Here is a 26547-nt window from a genome sequence, read left to right on the forward strand (position 1 = left end):
ACTACAAGCAGCACAAAGCCCATGCAGCAGCTCTGGGAAGGTTGAAAAGGAACAGTATAGAAGGCAGGTATCACTTTCATTGCAGCAAACAAATTTCAAAGAAGCAAAAACTTAAGAAAGCAGTGACCCAACATTTTCAGAGGAAGTTGACAATTTATAGAAGAGTACAGGCCAGAGGAGAGAGAGCACCATTTGCCACAGTAGGTTTTCGATTCGAAAGTAATTGTTCACCAGGAACAGAGGGGGGTGTTCAGGGCAATGATATACCAAGCTGGATATCTCCACCCAAAGCCCAGCAATGCTGAAAGAAAATAATGATCTCATCAAGTCTGGTAAGGCAAGAGGCTTAACTTCTAAGAATGAACTGTACTAAACCTGTTTGGGATTTACAACAACCTCTGTCTTAAGTTAACACTGTGTTAACTTCTTTTAATCATTTCCTATTAGTGGTCACAAGGCAGCCTTTATGTCCTTATTCATCAATGGCAGAGGTTTTCTTTTCCAAGTATTTGAACTCCAGTAAATCAGAATAAAATTCACTGTTTCATTTGCCTGTTAGATCCTCAGTAAAGAAAAATCTACTTTTAATGTCTGCTTTTTCAAAGAAAAAAGTCTTTAACTATTGGAGCACCTCAGCTGATAGCTCTCTGAAATATTGGCATTTCATCCACTGTGACACTCAAATTCCGAAACCCAAGTGCAAGAGGTTCTAAGTTATTTTACAGGCTTAAGGATATATGCAAACTTCAAGTTTTTACTTGATCCTTGCCATGTATAAATTAATTCATAACTTTTCTAAATTGCACTGGTAACTGACCTTCAAAAACTATAATGCATTTTAAGGTGTCCTGTGATTTTGATAAACTCTATGTTGATGGATTAACAAAGACCATAAAACAACATAAGTAGTCCATCAAGTATACTCTACTATACAATGAGATCATAGCTGATAATCCTCAAATCTACTTTCCTGCCTTTTCTCTATAACCTTTGATTCCCATAACAACTTCAGACTATGACCACTGTCTTCTATTTTGATTACAACATCCTCATCCCCTCTCAAGAACTCATTTGTATGATTTGCCGTCAGTTGGATTTTTCCTGCTATTATCAACCACAATTAACACCTTCTATTCATCTATATCTCTTCTCCATGATATTAGCACTCCCTTTGTCTTTTGCTCTGGGCACCTTTACCATCTGTTCCAATTGCTTCTCCTCTCCCTGTTTTCAATAGCATAAAAGAAACTATCACTTCCCTAGTCCTCTTCAGTTCCAAAGAAAAATCATATTGTACTCAAAACATTAGCTTTATTTCTTTCTCTGTAGATGCTGCCAGATATGCTGAGTTTTGTCAGCACTTTATTTTTCCTTCAGCTCTCCAGCATCTGCAGCACTTTGCTTTTATTTGAATATTTTCATAAATCTGTTCCACTCGTATACAGAGACTATTTATAACATTCAGCAGAAAGACAGTTCCCAAGAAGTCATTGAACAGAAACGCTAACTCTGTTTCTCTGCCCTCAGATGCTGAGGTTGTTCAGGATTTTCTTCTTTCAATGCAGCAATAAAACAGGACAGGTGTTATCTCTGCAAATGCTGAAGCAACTGTCAGATTGTAAGGAGGTGACTCTTACCCTGTCATGCATGAGTCATCAAAAGTGTAGGCAAAGATATGTTTTGAGGTATTTTGCCATCATCCAACAATATCCCCCATCTATAGTCATCCTTCATGCAACAATTCCCTTTTTAAATCCCCTCAGCAGAGGTTGTATGAATGTTCTTTGAAGGAAAACAATGTAGCAGTGGATAATCCTCATTGGAATTCATTCATAACCTCAGATTTTTGCATCAGTCTCACTGCTTTGCAGCATCTCCATTTAAATCACTTTCTTCTTTCCTTCATTTTTCCTTAGGGCATGGAGGCAAAGTCCTGTTACATGTTATCTTCTCTCTGGAGGGCGTACAGCAAATGGCAATTTATCATTTGATAGTACAGAGCCTGCATATTGCCGAAAAAAGACATATTTTTTGAACCTTTTGTCTTGCAACGATTAGCACAATTCACAAGAATACTAATTTAAGGGTAAAACCAATGTTCTTACTGCATGAGAGAACAGTGCTGATTGATGGATCACTCGGAATCATAAAATAATCTAGGCTCTGTCAATTACTACAGAATGTTAATATCCTTTGTACTCCCTGAATAATGGACATTAATGTGTAGGATCAAGTTTCTGAAGTCTGAAATCAACTGAGCATTTAGAAAGTGATATTCTTTTTTTATTATCAAATGAAACTTCTGTTGAGGGCATGGTCCCCATATCCCAGGGTGAGCCTGTCTCTAGCTAGTTTCCTGGCTTCAGCACTTTAGTTTTTTGGATAATGGTTTTTCAAGTGGGAGAAAGTTGGATTTCACTCCAACTCAAGGAGGAGGTCCTGCCTTAAGTGCCCGACAGTGCCAAGCAAGTGCAGTGGCCATTGCTAGTACTGCAGGTAGGACAGGAGGTGGAGTTCAATGATTGAGCTGAACACTGAGGGAAATCGGAAATTTCTCTAGGGCCAGGCTGACAGTCTCTGGCGAAGGACAATAGGGTGGGATCATGTTAAACAGGAGAGGAGCTAGTGTGGGTGTGCAAAGTAAAATTGTGGGGGAAGGACATTGTGGACCAAGAAATAAGGCACCCCTCCATTCACTGGCCACCAGCTCATCGGGCTCTAAATTGGGTGCAGGCCTTTTCCACCACCTATTTACAGCATAATCTTGTATCTTCATAATCCATGTTCTCTAACCCTTAGAAGGTTAAGGAAAGCAGATAGGTGAGTGCACCATCAACTGCAAGTTCTGCTGCAAACCATATCATCCTTTACTTCAAATCATATTGCCGTTCCTTCACTGCCCCAGGGTCAAAATCGTGGCATTCCCTCCCAAGTAGCACTGAGTGTACTTACACCTATTCTGCCGCAGCATTTAAAGATGGTAGCTTGTCACCACCTTTTCAAGGCAATTAAGGATAGACAATAAATGCTGACTTAGCCAATGATGCCCACATCCCGTGAGTGATTAGATAATTAAAAAAAAACATGCATTTGACGTAGCAGTCATACTGATCATTCATTCCATCCATAGTTATGCCTCAAAAATTGTCTATATTAGGAATTGAGCACAGCGGGCTTGAGCCTTGATTTCCCTGACCAATGTACACCAGCAAAGAATCTCTTCATCACTGGAAGATCCTTGAGAATTTACCATCACAGATGTTTACCCTTCATCTGGAAATTTTAAATGAGAAAAGTTCACATCCCATTGGACTTCTTAGCTATACGAATATCAGAACCATTCCAATTTGTTATATTGTATAAATTCTTAAATTGTGACATCATTTTTTGTTCGCAAATTAATACACCACAGATGCTTGAGTAAAATCCAGCCCTTTTGATTCAAAGTTGCTAAATTCAATTACTTGATAATTTAATTCTTTCAGCAATATATTTCCATTTTCCAATGTTATTTACATTGCTTTATTCCAATTATTAGATAATTCAATCTTTTGTGCAAAAACATCTTTAAATTATTGATGTACTTTTTAGAGCTAGCTTTTCTGATTTGAATTGGTTTATTTAGTAACTACAAAAACCTCTTATCACTTGATCTGATGGTGAAGTATTTATAGCTTTTTCTGCTGTTTATTTATCTCAAAGATCGTTCTCATTATTTAGAGAAATATGAAGAGAGAGAAAATGGGAGCGCAGAGAAGGAAGGAAGTAACAGGGAGGCTCCCTTACACAGCACTCTTTTCAAAGATTGCAGAAAATAATGGTCAAGACATTACAGGCTCACCATAAATAGAGGTTCATTGGGGAAATCATACAATCATAGAAAGATTCAGCACACAGAGGCCATTATCCCAATGTGCCTGTGCTGGTCGGCAATATTCTAACTATTATACTTGTAGGTCTGCTTACACCACTCTTTTAGGCAGTATATACCAGATCCAACAATTTGCTGTATAACCTCTTGTCCTTTTTTCAAACTGTGCCCTCTCATTACCTAACTAGTTGTTATAGGAAACAATTTCTCCTTATTTACACCATCAAAAGTATTCATGATTTTGAATACCTCTCTCAAACATTTTTCATAACCCCCTCTGCTTAAGGAAGAAAACCCCCAGTTTCTCCAGTCTCTTCACATATCCAAAAGTGCCCATCCCTGGTACCAATCTAATAAATCGTTTTGACATCCATCCTAAATTGTGGCCTTCGGAATCGAAGACTGAAGGCCTATTTTACAGGTTCAGCAAAACTGCTTTTTTTTCCCTCTGTAGCTGTATTAGTAAAGTTATTCCTAATGTAAATCCTTAAGTATGCTCAACCTCATAGCCAACTTCAAGGATTTGGGTACATACAGTCCTGACTCTTTCATTTGCTGCATTCCCCTCTACTTTAAAATTGTACCATTTAGTTCATGTTGCCTCTTCTCATTCTTTCTACTAATGTGGATCATCTCACATTTTTCCATGTTAAATTTCGCCCATTATGTTCTTCCCCAATTTGCTAGTTCATGTCCTCTTGAAAATTATTGGAATTCTCAACATTGTTTATTATAATTCTGAATAGGGTACCATCTGCAAATTTGGTCATAACTTCTGTGAATATTCTAATCAACTCTGAGAAAATGGGAAAAAGAGAAGAAAATAGTGAATCAGAATCTGAAAGGTAAGGAGAATCATCGTCATATTGGACAGCCTCCAATTAAAGAACAGAAACATTGACTGGAATGATTTCTTCCCGTCTAACATGGGATATTCTGTCCCCACAGAGGTTTGTCCTTCTTTTTCAAATTCAGGCATAAGTTGCAGTTCGTCCCTGCCTCCCTAACCTGTTCTTCCACCCACCTATCCCCTCCTCCCACCTCAAGCCGCACCTCCATCTCCTACCGACCAACCTCATCCCGCCCTCTTGACCTGTCCGTCCTCCCTGGACTGACCTATCCCCTTCCTAACTCCCTACCTACACTCACCTTTACTGGCTCCATCCCCGCCTCTTCGACCTGTTTGTTTCCTCTCCACCTATCCTCTCCTCTATCCCTCTTCTATCCGCCTCCCACTCTCTCCCTATTTATTTCAAAACCCCCTTCCCCTCCCCCTTTTCTGATGAAGGGTCTAGGCCCGAAACGTCAGCCTCTCTGCTCCTATGATGCTGCTTGGCCTGCTGTGTTCATCCAGCCCTGCACCTTGTTGTCATAAGTTGCAGATTGACATGTTAGGGGAAAGGGCACTTCTAGAGTTTAACCAGCTAAAAGCACGCAGCTTGTTATTGCATGGTAAATGTGTTGCTATATAAATATAAGTTCCAGTTGTTTCATAACTAATAGCCTATCATGAAAATTCAAAGAAGAGCCTAGCAAAACATACAAAAAATAAAAGATATACATATTTTATTTGTTAATCTTTTCCGATCTAGTTTAGTGAGAAAGAATGTAGAGACATTGAAACATAGAAAATGAGAACAGGAGAAGGCCATTCAGCCCTTTGCGCCTGCTCAGCCATTCAATATAATCATGGTTAATCATCCAACTCAGTACCCTGTTCTGGCTTTCTCCCCGTACCCTTTAATCTGTTTAGTCCTAAGAACTGTATCTAATTCCTCTTGAAAACATTCAATGCTTTGGCCTTTGTCGCTTTTAGTAGCAGAGAGTTCCACGTGCTTACCACTTTTTTGGATGAAGAAATTTCTCCTCATCTCAGTCCTAAATGGCCTACCTTGCACCCTTAAACAATTTTACAAGCACCTGGAAAAAATGAGTCCATCGGTTGTCCCCATTTTGCATGTCACATCAATTTGTGGAAATTAGGCAGATACAATTCATTGTGACTGACTGATTCAAATATCTGTTCAATGATCAAATATCGAGAATTTGGAACAAATTCAAGTCAGTTCTGACAGGAAAATCTTTTGTCTTTCATTCTTTGCTTAGCTGGAACACATTTCAGCTGAGGCTGTAAAAACTTGAAAAGGTATTAAGAAGCAAGGGCTTGTTTTGTTCACTTACATTCAGTCATTGATTATTTAGTCTTCTATTGGATAGATAGAGTGGAAACACATTTTGCATTCATTGCTGTTTAATCTTATATTCTCAATAAAAATAGTGCATGAGTTTTGATTGAAATCAAACCACTATTCACACCCAGACATTGTTAACAAATCCAACGTAGAATTAACTGCAGCATTCACTTCTGTGACTCATGGCAAGGTCATCTCACGACAGTCTTTCTGAAGAAGAGTAAATTCCCCAATTATAAAAACAAAGTGGTTTTGCTGCATCAGACATTACCTTGCTTCACTTCAATTTGAGTCCACGCCTCTTCTCATTAACTTTCTTTAAGTGATTATATTATCTCCCCCCAGGGCACACAAATGCTACAGGACTTAGCACGACAAAGCAATAAAAAGTGAACAATTGGAAATAAAGCACAGAAACAGGATGGTGAATTAACTCTTTACTATCCCATCTCTACCAGTAATGTGTTGTAAAATTTATTACCACAGGAAGACAATAGTTCACATCACCATCATATTTTCCATTACCAGCAACTGATATTCCATTTCTGGTACAAGTAGTGGAGCTGTAAATGTGTTTAAATCAAATTTATTCTTTTTTTTCTTAACTTGAAGAATCTTAATCCTTTTGCAGAAATCATGCAACACTCAATTTCCTCTGAACACATGACTAAAAAGCTCTGATCCATTTTTGGAAGTGATAATTACTATTTGAAATTTCAAGTGTGAAATTCAATTGTAGGAAATATATGTTTATTTTGTTAGAATTTTATGTAATGTGCTGTTTTCTTTGCCATGTCACTCCTGATTGCTAAGAGAAAAGGGCAAACTGAATAGCTGCAAGCTCAGTAAATTAGTAACAGTAGCTAGAGTCAGTTGTCAGAGGATTTAGACTTTGGGTCCATTGACTGTGTACTAAAAGGTCTCCTGTGATTCCACTTCAGAATTAAAGACAAATGAACAAACACAGAAGTACGATCGATCCTAAAGATCAACCATCAACTTTAAATTTAGTAGAAGACAGATCTCACTAGGAACTACAGATAACTAAACCAAGAAACAACCAATGAGAGAGCTCTGTACTTGTAAGCCTCTTAAAGAACATAAAGTTTCAGAAGACCTGGTAAATTTAAGGAGGGGAGCAGAAATCCCAAACATTCTTTCCCCTAAAGCAGATTATAAAACACAGCGCAGGCATCAGTATATGAGAAAAAAATTAAGATCTAAAGGAATAGTGGTCACATTAATTAAAGTACCAATGTGTAATATAAGAACTTCCAAAGAAAATGAATGATTGATGAGAATTCCTAAAAGGTGTATCTGAGTGAAATTTAACAAAAAGGGAGATAGAGAAATGAAAGTTAGGTATTGAAAATAATGGAATTCATTCCCATTTGATGTTTCTGATTAAAAATATGGTTTAAAACACACGTTCAGTGGTAGAAAGGTTGTTTATTTATCGACAAGCTCAAATAAAGGGTTCTGTCTGTCTAGAAACAATTATCAAGGGGACTTCAATATGTAAGTAGACTGGGAAAATCAGGTTAGTAGAGGATCTCAAGAAAAGAAATTTGTACAATGTCCATAAGTCTTTTTTTGGAGCAGCTTATGGTAGTCCCCACTGGGGAACATGCAATTCTGGATTTGGTGATTCGTAAGAGGCAGACTTGATTAGGAAGGTTAAGTTGAAGGAACTCCTATGGACAGTGATTATAATATGATGGAATTCACCCTGCAGTTTTAGATGGAGAAGTTGGAATCAGATGTAACTGTATTACAATTGAGTAAAGCTAACTACAAAGACATGAGGGAGGAGCTGGCCAGAGTTAATTGGAAGGGGAGCCTAGCAGGGAAGACAGTAGAGCAGTAATGGCAGGAGTTTCTGGGCATAATTCAGGAGGCAGAGCAGAAATTTACCCCAAGGAAGAAGAAACATGCTAAGGGGAGGATGACGAAGTTGTGGCAGTCAAGGGAAGTCAGGGGCAGCATAAAAGCAGAAATAAAAGCATAAGATGTTGTACAGATTAGTGGGAAGCCAGAAGATTTGGAGCTTTTAACAACCAGCAGAGCATAGCTTAAAAAGCATTAAGGGGGGAGAAGATTAAACATGGGGGTAAGCTAGCTTGTGATATGAAAGGAGATTGCAAGAGTTGTTGCTTACATATATAAAAAGTAAGAGAGAGACGAGAGTAGACATTGAACCCATATAAAAGCTAGAGAACCCAAATAAAGCTAGAGAAGTAGTAATGGAAATAAAGAAATAGTGAAGGAACTGAATAGGTACTTTACATCAGTTTTTGCAGTGGAAGCGGCCAGCAACGTACCAGAACTTCAAAAGAATCTGTACATATCACTAAGGAGAAGATACTGGGGAAGCTGAAACATCTGAAGGTGGATAAATCACCTGGACCAGATGGACTACACCCCAAAGTTTGGAAGAATACAACTGAGGAAGTTGTGGAGGTATTGATGGTGTTCTTTCAGGCATGACTGTAGTCAGGGAGGGTCTCAAAGGACAGGAAAATGGCTAATGTAACTCCCTTTTTAAGAAGGAAGTGAGACAGAAAACAGGAAATTATAGGCCAATTAGCCTGACTTTACTCCTTGGTAAGATTTTAGAGTCCATTATTAAGTATGAGATTGTGAAATACTTGGAAATGCGTGGTAAAATAGGATTAAGTCAGCATGGCTTCATCAAGAAGAAGTCATGTTTGACAAATCTGTTCGAATTCTTTGAGGAGATGACGAGGAAGTTAGACACTGAAAAACCACTGGATGTGATCCATTAGTAATTCCAAAAGGTCTTTGACAATATGCTGCATAGAAGGCTGCTAAATACGATAAAAAGAGCCCCTAGTATTAAAGGCAGGGTACTGGCAGAAGGGAGAGAGTAGGGCTAAAGGAGACCTTTTCAGGATGGCAGCCAGCAATGAGTAGAGCTCCATAGGGGGTCAGTGTTGTGGCCACAACTATTCATGTTATACATTCACAATCTGGATGAAGAAACTAAGGGCATTATTGCTAAGTTTGCAGATGGCACAAAGATAATTGGAGGAACAGGTAATGTTGAGGAAGTGGGCAGACTGCAGAGAGAATTTGACATGCTGGAAGAATGGGCAAGGAAGTGGCAGATAGAATACAATGTGGGAAAGTGTGAGGTTGTGCACTTTGGTGGGAAGAATAGAGACATAAATTAATTTCTAAATAGACAAAGGCTTTGGAAATCTAAAGCACGAATGGACTTGGGAGCCCTAGATCAGGATTCTCTGAAGGTTTACGTGCAGATTCAGTGGCAGTTAAGAAGGCAACTGTAATTTAGCATTCATTCAAGAATGCAAGAGCAGAGATGTACTGCTAAGGCTGTATAAGACACTGGTCAGGCTGCATTTGGAATATTGTTAGCCGTTTCGGGCCTTGTATCTAAAGAAAGGTGTGTAAGTGTTGGAGGGGATCCAGAGGAGTATTAAGAGAAGGATCCTGGGGATGAAGGGCTTGTCGTATTAGGAGCAGTTGAGGACTCTGTGTCTGAACTTGGGGGAGTTTAGTCGGATGAGGGGCATCCAAGAGGCTAGATGTAGGGGAGTCCAAGACCCAAGGGCACAGCCTCAGAGTGAAGGGATGAAGCTATAAGATTTTTGATCGGTGCTGGGTGGTCCACTGCTTTTTGTCATTTATATAAATGATTTGGATGTGAACATAAGAGGTATAGTCAGTAAGTATGTGGATGACAAGACAATTGCTGCTGTAGTAGACAGCGAAGAAGGTTACTTCAGAGTATAACGGGACCTTGATCAGATTGGCTAATGGGCTGAGGAGTGGCAGATGGAGTTTAATTTAGATAAACGTGAGGTGCTGCATTTTGGAAAGGCAAATCAGGGTTGCTGAACAAAGAGACCTTGGAGTGCAGGTTCATAGTTCCTTGAAAATAATGTCCCAGATAGACAGGATGGTGAAGAAGGCATTTGGTACACTTGCCTTTATTGATCAGTGCATTGAGTATAGGGATTGGGAGGTCATGTTGCGGCTGTACAGAACATTGGTTAGGCCAATTCTGGTCTCCCTGCTATAAGAAGGATGCTGTGAAACTTGCAAGGATTCAGAAAAGATTTATAAGGATGTTGCCAGGATTGGAGAGTTTGAGCTACAGGGTGAGGTGAAATAAGCTGGGGCTATTTTCTTTGGAGTGTTGGAGGCTGAGGGTTGACCTCATAGAAGTTCATAAAATCATGAGAGGAATAGATAGGGTGAATAGCCAAGGTCTTTTCCCCAACGTAGTTGAGTCCAAACCTTGAAGGCTTAGTTTTAAGATGAGAGGGGAAAGATTTAAAAAGGATCTAAGGGGCAGCTTTTTCATACAGATGGAGATGTATGTATGGAATGAGTTTCCAGAGGAAGTGGTGGAGGCTGGTACAATTACAACATTTAAAAGGCATCTAGATGGTACACGAATAGGAAGGGTTTAGAGGGATATGGGCCAAATGCTGGCAAATGGAACTAGATTGATTTAGGGTATCTGGTCAGCATGGAAGAGTTAGACTGAGGGGTCTGTTTCCGTTCTGTACAGCTCTATGACTCTATGGATGTACCTGAGACAAGAAGGAATTTCTTCAGCCAGATGGTGGTGAATCTATGGAACTCATTGCCACAGAATGCTGTGGAAGCCAAGTCATTGCGTGTATTTAAGACAGAGATAGATAGGTTCTTGATTAGTAAATGGATCAATGGTTATAGAGCGAAGACAGGAGAATGGGGTTGAGAAACATATTAGCCATGATCGAATGGCAGAGCAAAATTGATGGACTAAATAGCATAATTCTGCTCCTATATTTTATGGTCTTATGGAAACTTGCAAGAACAGATATAAGAAGGAGTTTATTAAAGAAAATGGATAGTACTTCTTTGGACTGTAAGTCACCATAGATGAGGAACAAAGTTGAAGCTATCACTAAACTTTGAGGATGAACTAATAGGGAGTGTAGTGATTGGAATGAGGTCAGCCAGGTGGACCTCATAGAATACGGAGAATATGGTCCAATCAAGGAGTTCTAGCTGGCAGATATAAATAGAAGTGTCAGGTGTTCTGGTCACACTAGGTGCTGGGTCTGAGTTAGCTGGGTCAGTGATATTGACTATGCATGTGGAAATAAAGAGTGACTTGATGACAGGATACTGGCCTTCGTGGAGTTATTCAGGCAACCAAGTTAGAGGATGGGATTATTAAGGAAAGGCTTGTTATGATCTGCAGAGAACCCAATGAAAACCCAATGATGCTGAATGCATCAACTGGTAAAATAATGAATAAAGTAAAAACAGATGTACTGAATTATTAACAATATAATTGTTGTAATAATAAATTGAAATAAGCCACTGTTTTTAAAGATTAAATAAAACAAGAGAGTCAATTTGAACTTTTGATACAGGCAAAAAGATGGGCAATTGTGGATTTGCAAACAATAATCATTTTTCTTCAATTCAGTTCCAGTTGGAGTGAATGCAATAGAAAATCAAATATGTGTATGATAGCTGTTTGGATCATCAACAAATGTTAAAGTAATACCTTAGGATTACAAAGAAGATTTAATCAGAAAAACAGAAAAGACAACTTTGACAATTAAATAAAAGAGCAATTTACAACTCAGTGGGAAATTGTAAACAAGAGGCTTTCTTTTGCAGGAAACAGATATATGTCTTTCAAGACAATCATTTGTATTGCCTATAATCTCCCAATGTAGTTTTGGCAGAAATAGACTGAACCTTCAAATAAATGTTTTGTTTGCAGAGACACAGGCCATAATCTTCCAATTCTCCTTAGACTCAGAGAGATGAGGAGTTGCAAAAGTTGCTCCTTTACTCAGAAAAAGAGATAAAAGTTAAGCCGACAGGGTAACCAGTTTAACCTAGATGATAGAAAAACTTTAAGAAATGACAACTTAGGACAAATTAATTTGGATAGATAAAGATTTAAGAAGTAAAAACAGCAAAGATTTGTTAAATATGGATAGCTTACCAAGTCGTTTGGGTTTTTGATTGAATTAACAAAGAGGCATAATGATAGTAATGTGGTTGATGAGGCATGGACTTCCAAAAAGCATTTGATAAATGTCACCAAAAATTTTTGTCCGTAAAGTAAAATCCATGGAATTGCAGGAAAAAGTAGCAAACATGGACAGGAAGTTGGAGATGAGTGACAGGATGGACGGTATTGGTAGATGTTTCTTTATGGACTGGAAGAAGATACAGAGTGACCTTCCTCGGGGAGTAGTACTAGGACTGTTGGGGTTTTTTTGATTGATATCAATGACCTTTACTAAGTTGTGCCATCTCCATTTCAAAATCTGTAGATGATATAAAACTTGTAAGTCATATATACCACGAGAAGGATTGTGCTAAATATCAAGAGCACACATACAGGTTAGTGAAATGGGCAGACATGTAGAAGATATAATTTAATGCAGAAAACGTGAAGTGATACATTTTTGTGAAGGGTCCAGACCCGAAATGTCAACTTTCCTTCTCCTCTGATGCTGCCTGACCTGCTGTGTTCATCCAGCTCTACACCTTTTTATCTCAGATTCTCCAGCATCGGCAGTTCCTACTATCTCCTAGTGAAACATAGTGTCAGTTTTGGCTCAGCTTGTAATATCTCTTATTGATAAAATCTTCTAGATGAACTCTTATTCCAGTCTTCAACACAATAACCAAGCTAACATGCAGTGCACTATTGATAGGATGCTACACTTTTAGAGGTACATTCGATAAAATGAGATGTTAAATCTATGCCCCGTCTGATAAGGTGGATATAAAAGCAATGTCTCCTGACAACTGGATCGCTTAGAACTGCAAGTTTGCCAATCTGGAAGCACAGACGTGTAGAATGCCAGACATGTTACATCATCAGGTAGAGTTCTGATGATATCTTACGCAAAGGAGGTGCACACGTGCAGATCAGAAGTGCAATACTGAAATGGAGTTCAGTGAAGATGGGCAGAAATGAAGATGATAGTGAGAGGAAGTGAGGATACAGGAGGGGGATAATGAGGATGCAGGGCAGGGATTTTGACAACATGAGCGGGGGGTGTGAGGACCAGGGCAGAAGCAGTGAGGACACAGAGGTGAGGGAAATGGTGATGGGGCCAGAGGTGACCACTGACCCCACATCTTCATAGCTCCCCCGGCCCCGTGTTTATTCCTCAATCAATAACAGGAAAACAGGTAATCTGGTCATGATCACATGACTGAATGTTGGAGCACAAATTGACTGCCATGTTTCTTATACTACAATAGCGAATATATCACTAAAGTTCATCATTGGCTGTAAAGCAATTTGAAAGGTCCAGTGATCATGACTCAAGGTTTGGGAGAATTGTTGAAAAGATAGGTGTTTTCTAAATCATCCCTTCCACCACGTTAAAACCCCATTTAACACTTTCACTCCATCCATCACAAAAACAGATTAGCAGTAGCGCGTACAAAGTGCACCATAGCAACTCACCAATGGCCCTTCTACATTACTTTCCAAATGCACGAATTCTACTGCTTAGTAGGCAAAGACACACAAACATAACACCCCTCCAAGTCACAAACCATCCTGACTTGAACATATATTATTCATTCATTGTTGCTGGGTCCAAACCCTGGAATTCCCTTCCTAACACCATGATGGATACGCAGACACCACATAGACTGTGGTGGTTTAAGAAGTTACCATCTTCTCGAGAGGAATTAAAATGGGTGATGAACGCTGGCCTAGCCATTGATGCCTATCTCCCATGAATGACTGAAATAGGATGAACACCTAACTTTACTCAAGCTTCTCCTTCGGTAGAACTGGGGCATCAGGAAACAATCCTTCAGCTTCCAAGAGTGGAAGGAAAAAATACAAGCATTTAAAGGGGCCTCACAGATGTCAAAAATAAGTCCAAAGTCCACAGCAGCCATTGCTACATCACAGATCATGATCCTAAAATCTTGTCTCATGACCAACCAAGAATTGTGAACCACAGTTTAGGAAGACCTACATCAGCCCCTTTGGGAATCTTCCTGTTGAAATGTTCCAGAGAGAATAGGATCTGTAGCTTTTGTTGCTATTTTACCCTGTAAAAGGGTACCAGCTGTTTGCAGCCACAATACACCCCATTTAAGAGGTGCTGTAATTGGTACCAGGAGCCAGCTCTTCTGATTATTCAGACAGGAGCAATGCCAATATACAATACAGGCAGTGCTGTCTGCATAACTATCCGATTACAATGAAATCCCAATGCAAATTTCCCATCATCTCAGTACCACTTAAATAGTTGCATAACCCATAGACATGCTTCTGGTCACAATCAAATTACTGGGCAATGGATAAAGGCTGTGGCTACGAATATTGAAAGTATAAGAGATAACAAAACATACTTACTCCCATTGCTACAACTTTAGAAATGGCCTACAGCAGAAGCTGCTGGTTTAAGTACCGTCAATGTGAGCTCGATAAAACCAAATAGAGTTAGCTGGTGGTGGCCAGACAGTTTCAAAATAGAACAAGACATTCCTCAGCGTATTGAGAAAATTATTCGACAAACCCATTCAGTTTTCATTTCAAAATATCAGATTAAGTTAGCTAAATAAATAAATCAGCAAGCATTGAAATTAAAGTAAAAATCCATGTAACATGGTTTTATGTTTATGTTGTAGAGAAACTGCAGTGGCATTACAATGACTAATTTTCTGAGTTCAGCCATGGAAGATGAGAAGTAATGCTTGCACATACCAAAGGCCAATTATTTACAGTGATACACAATATCACAGTTACATTACCATGATCGTGTTGGAATGAAATTGATTGAATTCCAGAGTAAATTTGACTGTATAACTGCAGCTGAATTGCACATCCTAGAGTGTGGGTTTCATATAATCGTCAATCAAGATACATTCCAGTGCGAAAAGGCAAGTAATCATTGGAGGCCAATTTTTTTGACAGGCATGAAGACTGACAGAGGCCATATTCCTGCCTGTCAATCAGCCTTAACAGGGCTATGTAACATGTACATATGACACCTATATTCATTCTCTTCCTCAGTATGCAATTACATTCATTGTCTCTGCCCACGTGCAATGTCCATCAAACTTTCCATTAGAGTTTCAAAAGTTAAATAGGACAGACTTATTTTTCCTTTGAGCCTAATTTTTAACATTTCACTTGTATTGCGGTAACTCGGTCTTTGGAAAAATATAATTGCTACATTTTCCCTTTATATCAGTTGCCATCCAATTCCCTTTCCCCATAGACAGAAATAATTCACAACTGTTTGAACATTCGCGGAAAAGACTGTCTTATCAGTAATAGAAGTATTCTGTTATGGGAGATATAAAAGGTGGCAGTTCCACTTAATTTAGTCTTAAATAGCTACAACTGAAGGTGAATTTATCGAATGACAATCAGAAGAGTCCGCAGTTTAGAGATAAAGCATCATTGTGCCCATTCTCTTGACCTGTTTATAATGGCTGCCCATGGAGACTGTGGAGCTGGTGAAGTTTTCCCTTAATTTAATTTCATACTAAGCCTGCAGGGAAGAACTCCACCAAAAGCTGTCAACAGAGCCATGTGCAAACAGATGGGAGGTGCTATTTTCTCTCTCCTATGACAGCGAAACAGTGGAAGAAGGAGTGTAAAGCAAGGAATCAGAGCAGTGACATTACCTTTCTAATTCTGGGCTACAGAGCCAAAATTACTGATCACTTACTTAATTAGAATGGCAACACAGCCTTCTGTTTTATCTGGAACTAGAGGTGAGAACATTGCTTACAAGCTCATCTTGCATAAGATCCATGAAATGCTCGTCCTCTGATGTTACAGAGTACTGCTAGCTTTTGTCTTCCATAACTACCAGCTGCCAAATGGGAGATAGCTTTCATGTACTTGTCTTCACCTAATGACAGGAGGACTACATGGAGTTATACACCTGGCCCACCATTCAATATGAAAGTTAACTGACCATCTCAAGTTCCAAACTTAGTTACTGATATAGCATAATTCCTCATATTCCCAACAATGTAGCCTATCAGACCATTCTCTATGCAGCGATGAGCTAACTTCCTTTTCTATCTATTCACAAATAAGCAAATTCTATAGTTTATAGTATGCATTTTTAAAGGAAAATTGCTGGCATATTGTAAATTTAAAAGTATAAGATGCTAGGAAACAAAGACTTTAAGCTGAATTTTGCCAGACAAGGCTCACCACTGGGGCTGAAAAAAGAAATGACAACTGCTTGAGTGGGGTGTCGGGACCTTGGGGAGACACATTTTGGCAGCAGTTAAATAAAATACTGTCACAGCTGCATGGCAGCCAGTCATAGGGCCATGAACCCAACTCTTGGCAGCACCACTGCTAGTCGTCACCATTGCTGAGGCTGCACAATGGAACAGAGGAAGATTGATAAGATTTTTGGCAGAAGGTGTACAAGTCATGGTAATCGGGAGGTTGGGAGATGGTTTGTTTTGCCAGTGTGCTTTGGGTGCAGTACAATCATTGCCTATGGAGGAACCTGGCTGTGGCAAGGATGTGCCCATCAAGCAAGTTACCCTCTGTCTGAGGTTCACTGGGAGTCTTCTGTCATGTGGTTTTATGCCCTCATCCATGAGTCTATGTTCAAGATAGACTGGTTGATGAAAGAAGATTTGGGCTTCTTCATAACACTGTTTATTACATATTAAGATAAAATACTACAATGCATGGTATGCAGAGAAATAACACGCTTTTTCTTAACTCCACTCCCACTGTGTTATTTACGTGCAGTGAGGAAAAGCTCTCGGCCATCAGAGCAATGTTTCTCCTATGTCCTAAAGGCCTGACACAGCAGTCAGGCTTTGTTTTGTTGTTTTCCCATGTGATGGTGGCCACTTGTATCACTGGTAAAATGTTGCTGCTGTATGAAGTGCCCTTAATGGGGCAATTAAGTGCCTCGGTTGTCTGCCCAGTGGTTGCGCCACAGAGATTCCTGTCATTGGTAATAGGCAAAGTGAAGGGAAGCTATTTGGCTCCTTTCTTAGCACCTTACCTCACCATATTGTCAGCCCTTCAATCTCCTTGCCTATAACATAAGGCTGACAATTCAGTCCTTGTGCCAGCAGTGATTTATTTGGAATAAAGCTCATTCACAGATAGTTTTCTGTGGGGCTCATGCCCAGTGGAAATTGAACTAAAATGCTTATATTTCCAGAACAAGTCTGCTACGGCGAAGGCTGTACATGGTTAAAATGGCAAGGTCGAGGTATGAGGTGCCCTCCTAATACAATTTTCCACATCACAGTTTTCAGAATGTTGATTCAGTACAATTGTCCTGCGTATGTTTGCTGTATGAAAAGCTACAGTTCTGAGAATAATCTATGCAAGTTCCAAGTCAATGAACAATGAGAAGTATTTCAGGTAAAGCTGTTCCACATTAAAAGACATACATCATCTCTCATTTGGAGCATTAGAATAGGTGTTACAATTGGTTTTGCTGCACTGCTGGATAAGAGATTGAAATATCAATAGTTGAATACAAGTTAGGCAGCCATTATACATATTAACTGAACTGATAACGTCAACATTAGTAACACAGTGAGTTAATTAAAGGTCATTATGTTCAGCCTGCGAGCTGGAAATGTAGAATGGCGGCTGAGGTCCTTTAAAAATAATAACACTTTCAACACTGTCTAAACTTTCACTAATATAAAACAAAAATAATTCTGCACCTCACTGAGCCAGTTGTTGACCAGCTGTGATGTAACTGACTTTAAATCAGCCTAGAGTAAACAATCTGGTTTTAATCTCCACTATATATCAATCACCCCAGACACGCACTGCCATGTCTGTCAGACTGTAACCTGATACTGCACCACAACAGGTGTGTACCATAAGGCCAACTCAAACCATGGGTTGTGAAAATAAATCAGCCTTGCCACTTCGCTTTAAGAAAGACCCTTGAAGTATAAATAGAATCACAGAATTGTTACAGAGCAGACTGAGGCCATTTGACCCACATGCATGCAGTGGTTCTACTACCTAGTGCAAATATCCTGCCTTCTCTCCATATCCCTGCATACCATCACTGTTCAAGTAACCATCCAAAGCTCTCCTGAATGCTTCAATTAAATCTACCTTTACCACATTTCTAGTAGTTTATTGCAGACCTAAACTACTTCAATTACTCACTATGAAAAAATATTTTTCACATAATCCTTACTTCTTTAACACATCACTTTCAGTGATACAAACAAAATTTTAAATTTCTATAATATATGTTAATATAATAATATATTAATATTTCATATTGCTATTAAGATCCTCGGCACTACGATTTGCTCTCTCTGGATTCTACTGAACTGATATCCAGCATTTTCTGTGCTTATTATCCTTAAATCCCCTATAAGGTTTTTTTTTTAATTGCAGAATTTCTCAAAAGCATATGGAAAAAAATAAACAATTTTTCAGGCTTTTGAATAAGAAGAACATCAATTTGTTCAAATTGTGGATTGGATTCTTCTTGTTCTACCATTCAATGAGATCAACACTGATCTGTACCTCAACTTGATTTACTTGCCTTTGCTTCACAGCCTCTTGATATTCTCACACAAAAACATCTCCGTAGGAGCAAATGGGAAGGCCTGTGAGTGTGCAGGCAGCAAAATTACCCTGTAAACTGAAGTCTTTTTAGCAGGCCAGAAAATTGAAATTTAGCACTGCATGGGTCAGGTATTATTTTTAGGTAGCAGTCAGAGACTTTGAATCTCATGACCAGACTCATTGTTGGAGACCTTTCAAAGGAAAACATTTTTAGGTTCATAAATCTGGTTGTTAAAGCAATTTACAACTGTTTATTAGCCTAACACATGGAAACATTTTCCTCCTCTCTGTTATTTAATGCTGGAATCCATTTTTTTGTCTTCAATTTCAATTAATTTGCCTTCATCCTTCCACTTACTTCTGAGATCATCTTCTCCATCTTAATACTTTCTAGACCCTTTCCTTGCCCTACTCACTGCAAATCCCAGATTTTCTTTAATGTTGCAACTGCTTTTGGAATAAAATGCTAAAGAAGAGTGTCAGAACTCCTGTTTCAACAGGACTGAGCATATTTATGCTCTGTATTCATGTATTCATGTATGTGAATATCACTGAGAAGACCAACATTTGCCACCCATTTTTAGTTGCCTTTCAAAAAGGGACAGTGTACTGCCTTCTTGAACCTCTGCAGTCCATTTCCTGTAGGAAGTCCCACAATGCCTTGATGGAGGGAATTCCAGGATTTTGACCCAATAAGACTGAAATAATGGTCATATATTTCCCATACAGGATGGTGAGTGACTTGTGTGTGGTGGCAATCCCATTTATCTGCTGCCCTTATCTATCAAAGTGGAAGTGATCATGGGTTTGGAAGGTGCTGTCTAGAGAGTTTCGATGAATTTGAGCGTGCATCTTGTTGATGATATGCACTGCTGCTACGGAGTGTTGGTGGTGAAAAGAGTGGATATTTTTTGCTGTGGTGCAAATCAAATTGGACTGCTTTATCATGGATGGGGTCAGTCTTCTTGTTTGCTGTTGGAGCTGCACCCATCCAAACAAGTGGGGAATATTCCATCATACTCCTTAATTATGCCTTTTAGTTAGTGGATGGCTTGGGGGGATTCAGGAAGCGAGAACCTCACAGTAGGATTCCTAACCCCTGATCTGCTCGTCTAGCCACTATAATTTTGTGGCAAGTCCAGTTCAGTTTTTGATCAATGGCAATCCCACCCTGTAGTGCACTGACTGTTATTAAAGATGAACGTGTATCATTTGTTGTAGATTTATGGTTGTTAGCTACCTGATACCTTCAGTATCAAGTTGGCATCTGTGTGATGGCTGGTTTGTCATATACAGTTCAGATATATCATCTATTTCTTCATTAAGTCTTGACCAATACCTATTCAACATCATATAACTTCAGCTTGACATATTGACATAGCATATTTCAAGAACCCACGTGTTGTATGAGAATCTCAAACTCATACACTTCAGCATGATTCAAGTTGGGGTAACTGACTTTGAAAAAAAAAGTGCTATTTCTTTGTGTTATTATCTTTAACCTTTCTCATGATCTTCCCCTTGGAGCTTTACTTTCTCCTTGGAAAGTTTCAAATCTAGGTATACCGAAATTTCCACTTAAATGTCTGCCACTGCATCTATACTGACCTATCCCTTAATATCACTTGCCAATTCTCTTTAGCTCAAACTGCTTTCATTCCCTCATATCTGCCCTTATTCAAATTTACAATACTTGTCTTAGACCCACTGTTCTTTCCCTTAAGTTGAATGTCAATTTTAATATATTATAGAGCCTGTTACCTAGGATTGCCTTCTCTATGGAGTTGTTAATTAGTCCTATCTCGTTGCACAATGCCATCTGGCACAACCAGGTTTCTGGTTAGCTACAGGATATGTTGTTTGAAGAAGCTATTCCAAAAACATTCCATGAACTCCTCATCTGGACTATCTTTGCCAACCTGACTTTCCAGTGCATAAATGGATTAAAATCCCATATGATTATTGCTGTACCTTTCTGACAAGCTCCTAGTGTTTCTTCCTTTTATATTCCATCCTACCACGTGGTTACTGTAATAGGGCATGTACTACAAGTGAGTTCTTGCCTTTGTAATTTCTTATTTTTACATTTCCTGAATGTAGGTCTTCTCTCATTATTCTCTTTAATACCATCATTAATTGAAAAAGATCCATCCTTCTTTTTTAACTTCTTGTTCTTCCAAATGTCATGAATTCTTCAAAAATCAGATCCTTATCTCTGTCAGTCTATGGCCATGTCTCTTTAATGACCACCAAATCATTATGTATTTCTTTCTATGTGCTTATCTGTTAAACTGTTTGTTTCAATAGCTATTTGTACTTTTTTAAATGTTAATTATTTCGGTAACCTCTGGCCTTATTAATTAATTTACACTAAGATTTGTATCCACATTCCTTTCCTATTATGGTTTGTTTATGATTTATTAATTTAACTGTTTATCAATACCTTTGCCTATACTCATTGATTTGCCTCATCTTCCCTAATTTGATCCATTATTCACTTTAAAGCCTTCTTTAATTCCCTAATTATTTGAATTGCTAGATCACCAACCCCAGCAAGGTTCAGGTGTTCTTTATCCCAACAGTTCGGCTCCACTTTCCTCAGTATTAGATGCCAGTGCCTCTCAAACTGGACACCACTTCCACTGAACCAGTCTTTGAGACCTACATTGGTTTTTTTCTAATCTTGTTTACCTGATGCCTCAGGTCTTTGGTTTTGCTCCTTAATTTGGTGCCCAGCTCCTTATACTGATTCTGCAAAACCTCTTCCCTTGTGCTGCCTGTATTCTTGGTTCCTACATGGACCAGAATGACTGGATGTCCCTCTCTAACTGCCAGCTTGATCTGCTGCCCAGAGCAGATGTCCCAAATCCTGGCATTGGGAAGGCAATGCAGCCTTCTGTACTGTTGTCCTTTGATTCAGAGTATTGTGTTAACCCCCTGAATATATTTTATCCTGTATTATTAAAACATTCCTTTTGCTCCTGTCATGTGAATGGATTTCTGTTTCATGATGCCATCCTGCTGTATTCACTCCCATCCAAACAAGCTGGAAGAACCTCAAACCCTGTTGGAAAATTGCAATGGCTGAGGCTCCTGTCCTTCAGCTATTTGGGTCCTTTTACCTGGCCTAGTTGAAGTCACACCCACATTTCCCTGAAAGATTTATGGCATTGGTAATGACACCTTCTTTGCTGATGGTTGAGAGTATACTGATGGGGCAGTAATAGTCAGAATGGCTTTTTAGATAATGGTTCACATTTTTGGCTTGGTGTCAGTGTTGTAACTGTTGTGGAATAGCTTGGGAATTGCATCTTTGCAGCAGCATCATTAGGTAGGGCGGCAGTAAGGGGTGAAATGGAACAAAAGTTGTTGATGTGGATTTGAATGGCTAATATGCCATTGTGTTCTTGCAATGCCATCAAGGATACTTACTTCAGAAAAGCCTCTGATATTAGTCCTAAAGTTAACTTTTATATTGATTTGAACATATATGTTCTTGTCCTATTGTTTTACATATTTTCTTTTATGCATATTTTATCAAATGTTCTTTGAATACTTAAATACATTTAAGTTTATTGCAGTCAAATTGGATTGTCACTTCCTCAAAAAATCAAGAACTTTAGTCAGAAATTATTACAAATGTTGAATTTTCTGTGGTTTACTGGGTTGTTTTTGCAGAGATAATCCTTACATTTTTTTGCCATTACTTAACATGAAACTGAATTAAGACTAATAGCTGCCTATGTTTTTTCAGTGATTCCTTTTGAAAATGGGAAACCACATTAGACTGTTTCTAATCTACTCGTACCTCTGCAGCAATTCCTTCATAATGATTGACATGCCTGACCAATTTTCTTTTTAGTTTCTCTCAACACTCTCAAATAAATATTATATGACCCTCGGATTGATTCAACTTATAGCCTGACCAGGACTTCATTCTTTTTTGTATCAAAATCTTACACTATATTCACTACTGCATTTTATGGAGTGGTATATCGTTTGGCTCAAGTTCAAGTAGAGTGCTGTGGGTCATCCTGCTTTGTAAGAATGAATTAGACCAATTGCTTTAAAATGCTTTTATAAATTCTGGTGATGTGATGAGGACATACAAATTATTTTCTTCACACAATTTGGGTTAAGGTCCAGGGACATACAAGATCCAGTGAGATTTAAAACCTCTGCTAAAATCATGGATTGAGAAATTTCAGACTAACACATTAAATTGAAATGTGTAGTAATATCAGGATGTGATTATTTTCGCATTATGAAGGACTTTATGAAAATGGATGAGAAATTCTTTGTTGGAAATAATTGTTTGTTGGATGGAAATAATTATTTTCCTACGCTGAAGAAATCTCGGTGAGGTGGGGCAAAGAAAGTGTCAAATGTAGACATTTCATGAACATATTATAACTGCCTCACTCACAAATCGCCTTTATGTGACTTTATATATGATCTCCATGTATGGAATTTGTCATAGACTAATTATTGTAAGCCTGTCCAAAAAAGGAAGAAAAACTCCAAATCAAAAAATGTAAATGTCTAAAAGGTAATCATTGCATGTAAATGAAAAGCAGACTAATCAGGTAATTACTGAAACTTGCTTTCTTAGAAATCTCTTGTGACATTCTAAAATGTTGCACTAGTAAGCCCTGTCTTGGCTTAGTTTAATTCCATTTCATGAGAAGAAATGGTCAGGTACTGACTATTAATTACCTCATGGTCATTCACTAGTCTTTAGCAATAAGCACAAACACACAGAGCAAGTATTCACAATCATTCTGTTACCTTACTTGGGATTCCTATCAAACTGAAGAGATTTCTCACCTAAAAGTAAAACAGAACTAATATGTTGGGGCAAGAAAGCATAACAACAATGTGTATTTTTATCATAAGAAATTATCCCACAAGGCTTTTCTTATTGAAGTAAAATCAAATACTGATCACTACTGTCAACATACGTAATCAAAGCACAATCAAGCAGAACATTTTAAGGAATCTTTTGGAGGAAAGAGGCCTGGTAGCAGTTAGGGAGCTTTACTAATAGTGGTTCAGAGTCAGATGCTGAGACAGTTGCTGAAGGATCTGAGACCAAATGTTAGGTAAAGAAAGAGGAATTCAAAGCATATATGAGTCAGGAAATTGGACGACAGTGGCATGTCAAGCTGGAGGAAAAATTAGAAATAGCGAAGGGTTAGACTGAGGAAACTTGTACATGAGAACATGAATTGCAAATTTGTGTAGTTTGGGATGAGAAGCCAGTTGAAATTGGTGAGGCCATGGAATTATTAGGAAGTCTAATTTAAGGTGGAATCGAAGAGTAAAGATTGAACAAGTTGTAGGTTATGATGGTGGTTCTAAGGAGACTGATATTAGAGCTTTGAAATTGTCAAGCCTACTGAGAATGGCATCAAATATAAGATTGTCAATGACATTGGAGAATGAGGTACAATAGAAATGTATGAAGGTAGAAATGGGCATTATCTTTGCTATAAATAATGCTGAGATTGGTACAAATAATATAGTTAGATGACAAATCATGGAGCAAGCATCAATGCAGCAAAATCAAATCAGTGACAATAATGAAGAATTTATAGCAGAAGTCAAAATGGATTGCATCGATCTTGCTGAAACAGTATTTGTGAATTTATTGCATCTCCAAACTTGATGCCAGAAAAAGAGTTAGGAAGTACAATGGTGGCAACTGAGCCAAGGATGGTGGTAGAGAGCTGGAACTTAGTGTAATCAATAAAAATTTGGAAGCTGAAACTAATCCCTACTGATGTGGGGCAAGTGTTGGGCAAGATGCATGTGTGGCCAGCCTGGAAACTCAACAAGGAGTGGACGGTGCTTCACCTTCCATGACAGAGACAATGAGGTGGGAGAAATGGACCCAGATTTCAGCCCAAGGTCTGTGGGTCAGGGATTTGGGGGCACAGGAGTGGAAGAAATGTTCTATGGAAACTCAAATTTCTATCTTGTATTGACAATGATTACTATTATAAACAGCTTTTATATAGGATTAGGAGAGGGTTAATCAGTAAGAGAAACAGGCTTATCAGGAAAGGGCAGGAAAATGGAGTTAAGGATTATCAGGTTAGCCATGATCTCATTGAATGGCAAAACAGCCTTGATGAGCTGAATGGCCTACTTCTGCGCCTATGTCTTATGGTCTGATGGTTCTGCCAGCGATAGCACGTAGACAAGGATACACCTTAGGTGACTGTAGGCTTAGACGGAGTAAACATTGTTGATGTACTAGCTGCATTGAGACAGCTAATAATGGAGCCAAGCAAACTCTGTACCAGACAAGTGAACATCAGAGGAGAAATGATAGAAGAGAATGAAATGACTAACTGTGTCAAACACAGGAGAGAGGGGACAGAGGATGAGAACTAACAGTGCATCACAATGACAGTCACAACAAAGTATTGACATTGTGGAAACTAGACTGAGAGGATTCAGATTGGGATTTAACAGGGCCGTTGGATATGGAACAGGGTGAAGATTGAAGAAAACTGTGGCTGGATTATTTGCAGAGGGCAAGCGCTGCTCATAACTTTGAAGGGCAGGAAGAAAGGAGGCATCAAGGTAGCAAGCTGTTGAAAATGCCAACAAATATTATGAGAAACAGTCTGCGAGGAACTAGAGATAAAAACAGAATTTGCTGGAAAAACTCAGCCGGTCTGGCAGCATCTGTGGAGAGAAATCAGAGTTAACGTTTCGGGGCGAGTGACCCTTCCTCAGAACTGATGGCAGCTAGTGTAAAGTTGTTTTTTTTTTTCATGCAGAAGAGGGGGTGGGGGGAGGGGATAACGAGGAAACAATAGGTGGAAATAGAGCCTAAAGAGAGAGAAGAACAGATGGATAGACAAAGGAGTGGATGTTGATCTATAAGAATCTAGATTAGGAGAGTGAGTCTCAAGTATCAAATCAGTTTAGTGAGGGTCAGGGAAGTTGAGAAAAAAACAACCCAATGATGTGCATTGAACAGAAGTTGAGGAAAAAATGGAAATCTGAGGTAGCTAAGTCGATAATTTTGACCGTAAAACTAAAATCTATTATCTCCCCGTTTGTTTATGCAGTTGAGTGCTATTATCTACAAGGCTATGGACCATCAGCTTAAATGGGATTCACCTGGGTAGCTTTAATTCGGCTGGGACAGATACAATGAGGCAGATGGCCACCTTCTGTACCACAAAGTTCTGTAATTCTATGAATCAATCAGATTTCTCCATACATCATCAATTATCACTGGGAAGTTGGTGGCATAATGGCAATCTCACTGGACTAGTAACCCAGAGTTCCAGGCTAAAGTATATGGTTTAAATCCCACCATGGCAAACAGTGAGATTTGAATTCAATTAAATCCTCTGGAATATAAAGCCAGTCTAATAGTAACCATGTAACCACTGCCTGATTGTTATGAAGATCCATTTTGTTTACTAATACCCTTTAGGGCTTGAAATCTGCCATTCTTCCATGCCTGGTCTCCATGTAATACCAACACATGATGCGCAGAGCAATGTGATTGACTCTAAGACACATCAGTAGGCATTTTTCCATGTCTATCTTTGCTTTCCTTTGTTGTACCATCTGTGACAAGTATATGTAAAATAATATCTCTAGTAATTGTTTCATACATATCCTCAAGAGAAATTAGGAACAGTAAATACTGACCTTATCAGCAGCACCCACAATTTATTAATGAATCAAAAAATAAAGGAGAGATTGTTGCAGCATGACATTTAAATGCCATTGAATCCTTCTAATCCCAGCCAATTAGCAATGCACATCTGTATCAGACAAGCATCAAAGACTGAGATAACAAGGTGTAGAGCTGGATGAACACAGCAGGCCAAGCAGCACCAGAGGAGCAGGAAGGCCGACATTTC

Source organism: Rhincodon typus, chromosome 5 (assembly GCF_021869965.1).
Source record: "Rhincodon typus isolate 14 chromosome 5, sRhiTyp1.1, whole genome shotgun sequence".
In the NCBI taxonomy this organism is placed as follows: domain Eukaryota; kingdom Metazoa; phylum Chordata; class Chondrichthyes; order Orectolobiformes; family Rhincodontidae; genus Rhincodon; species Rhincodon typus.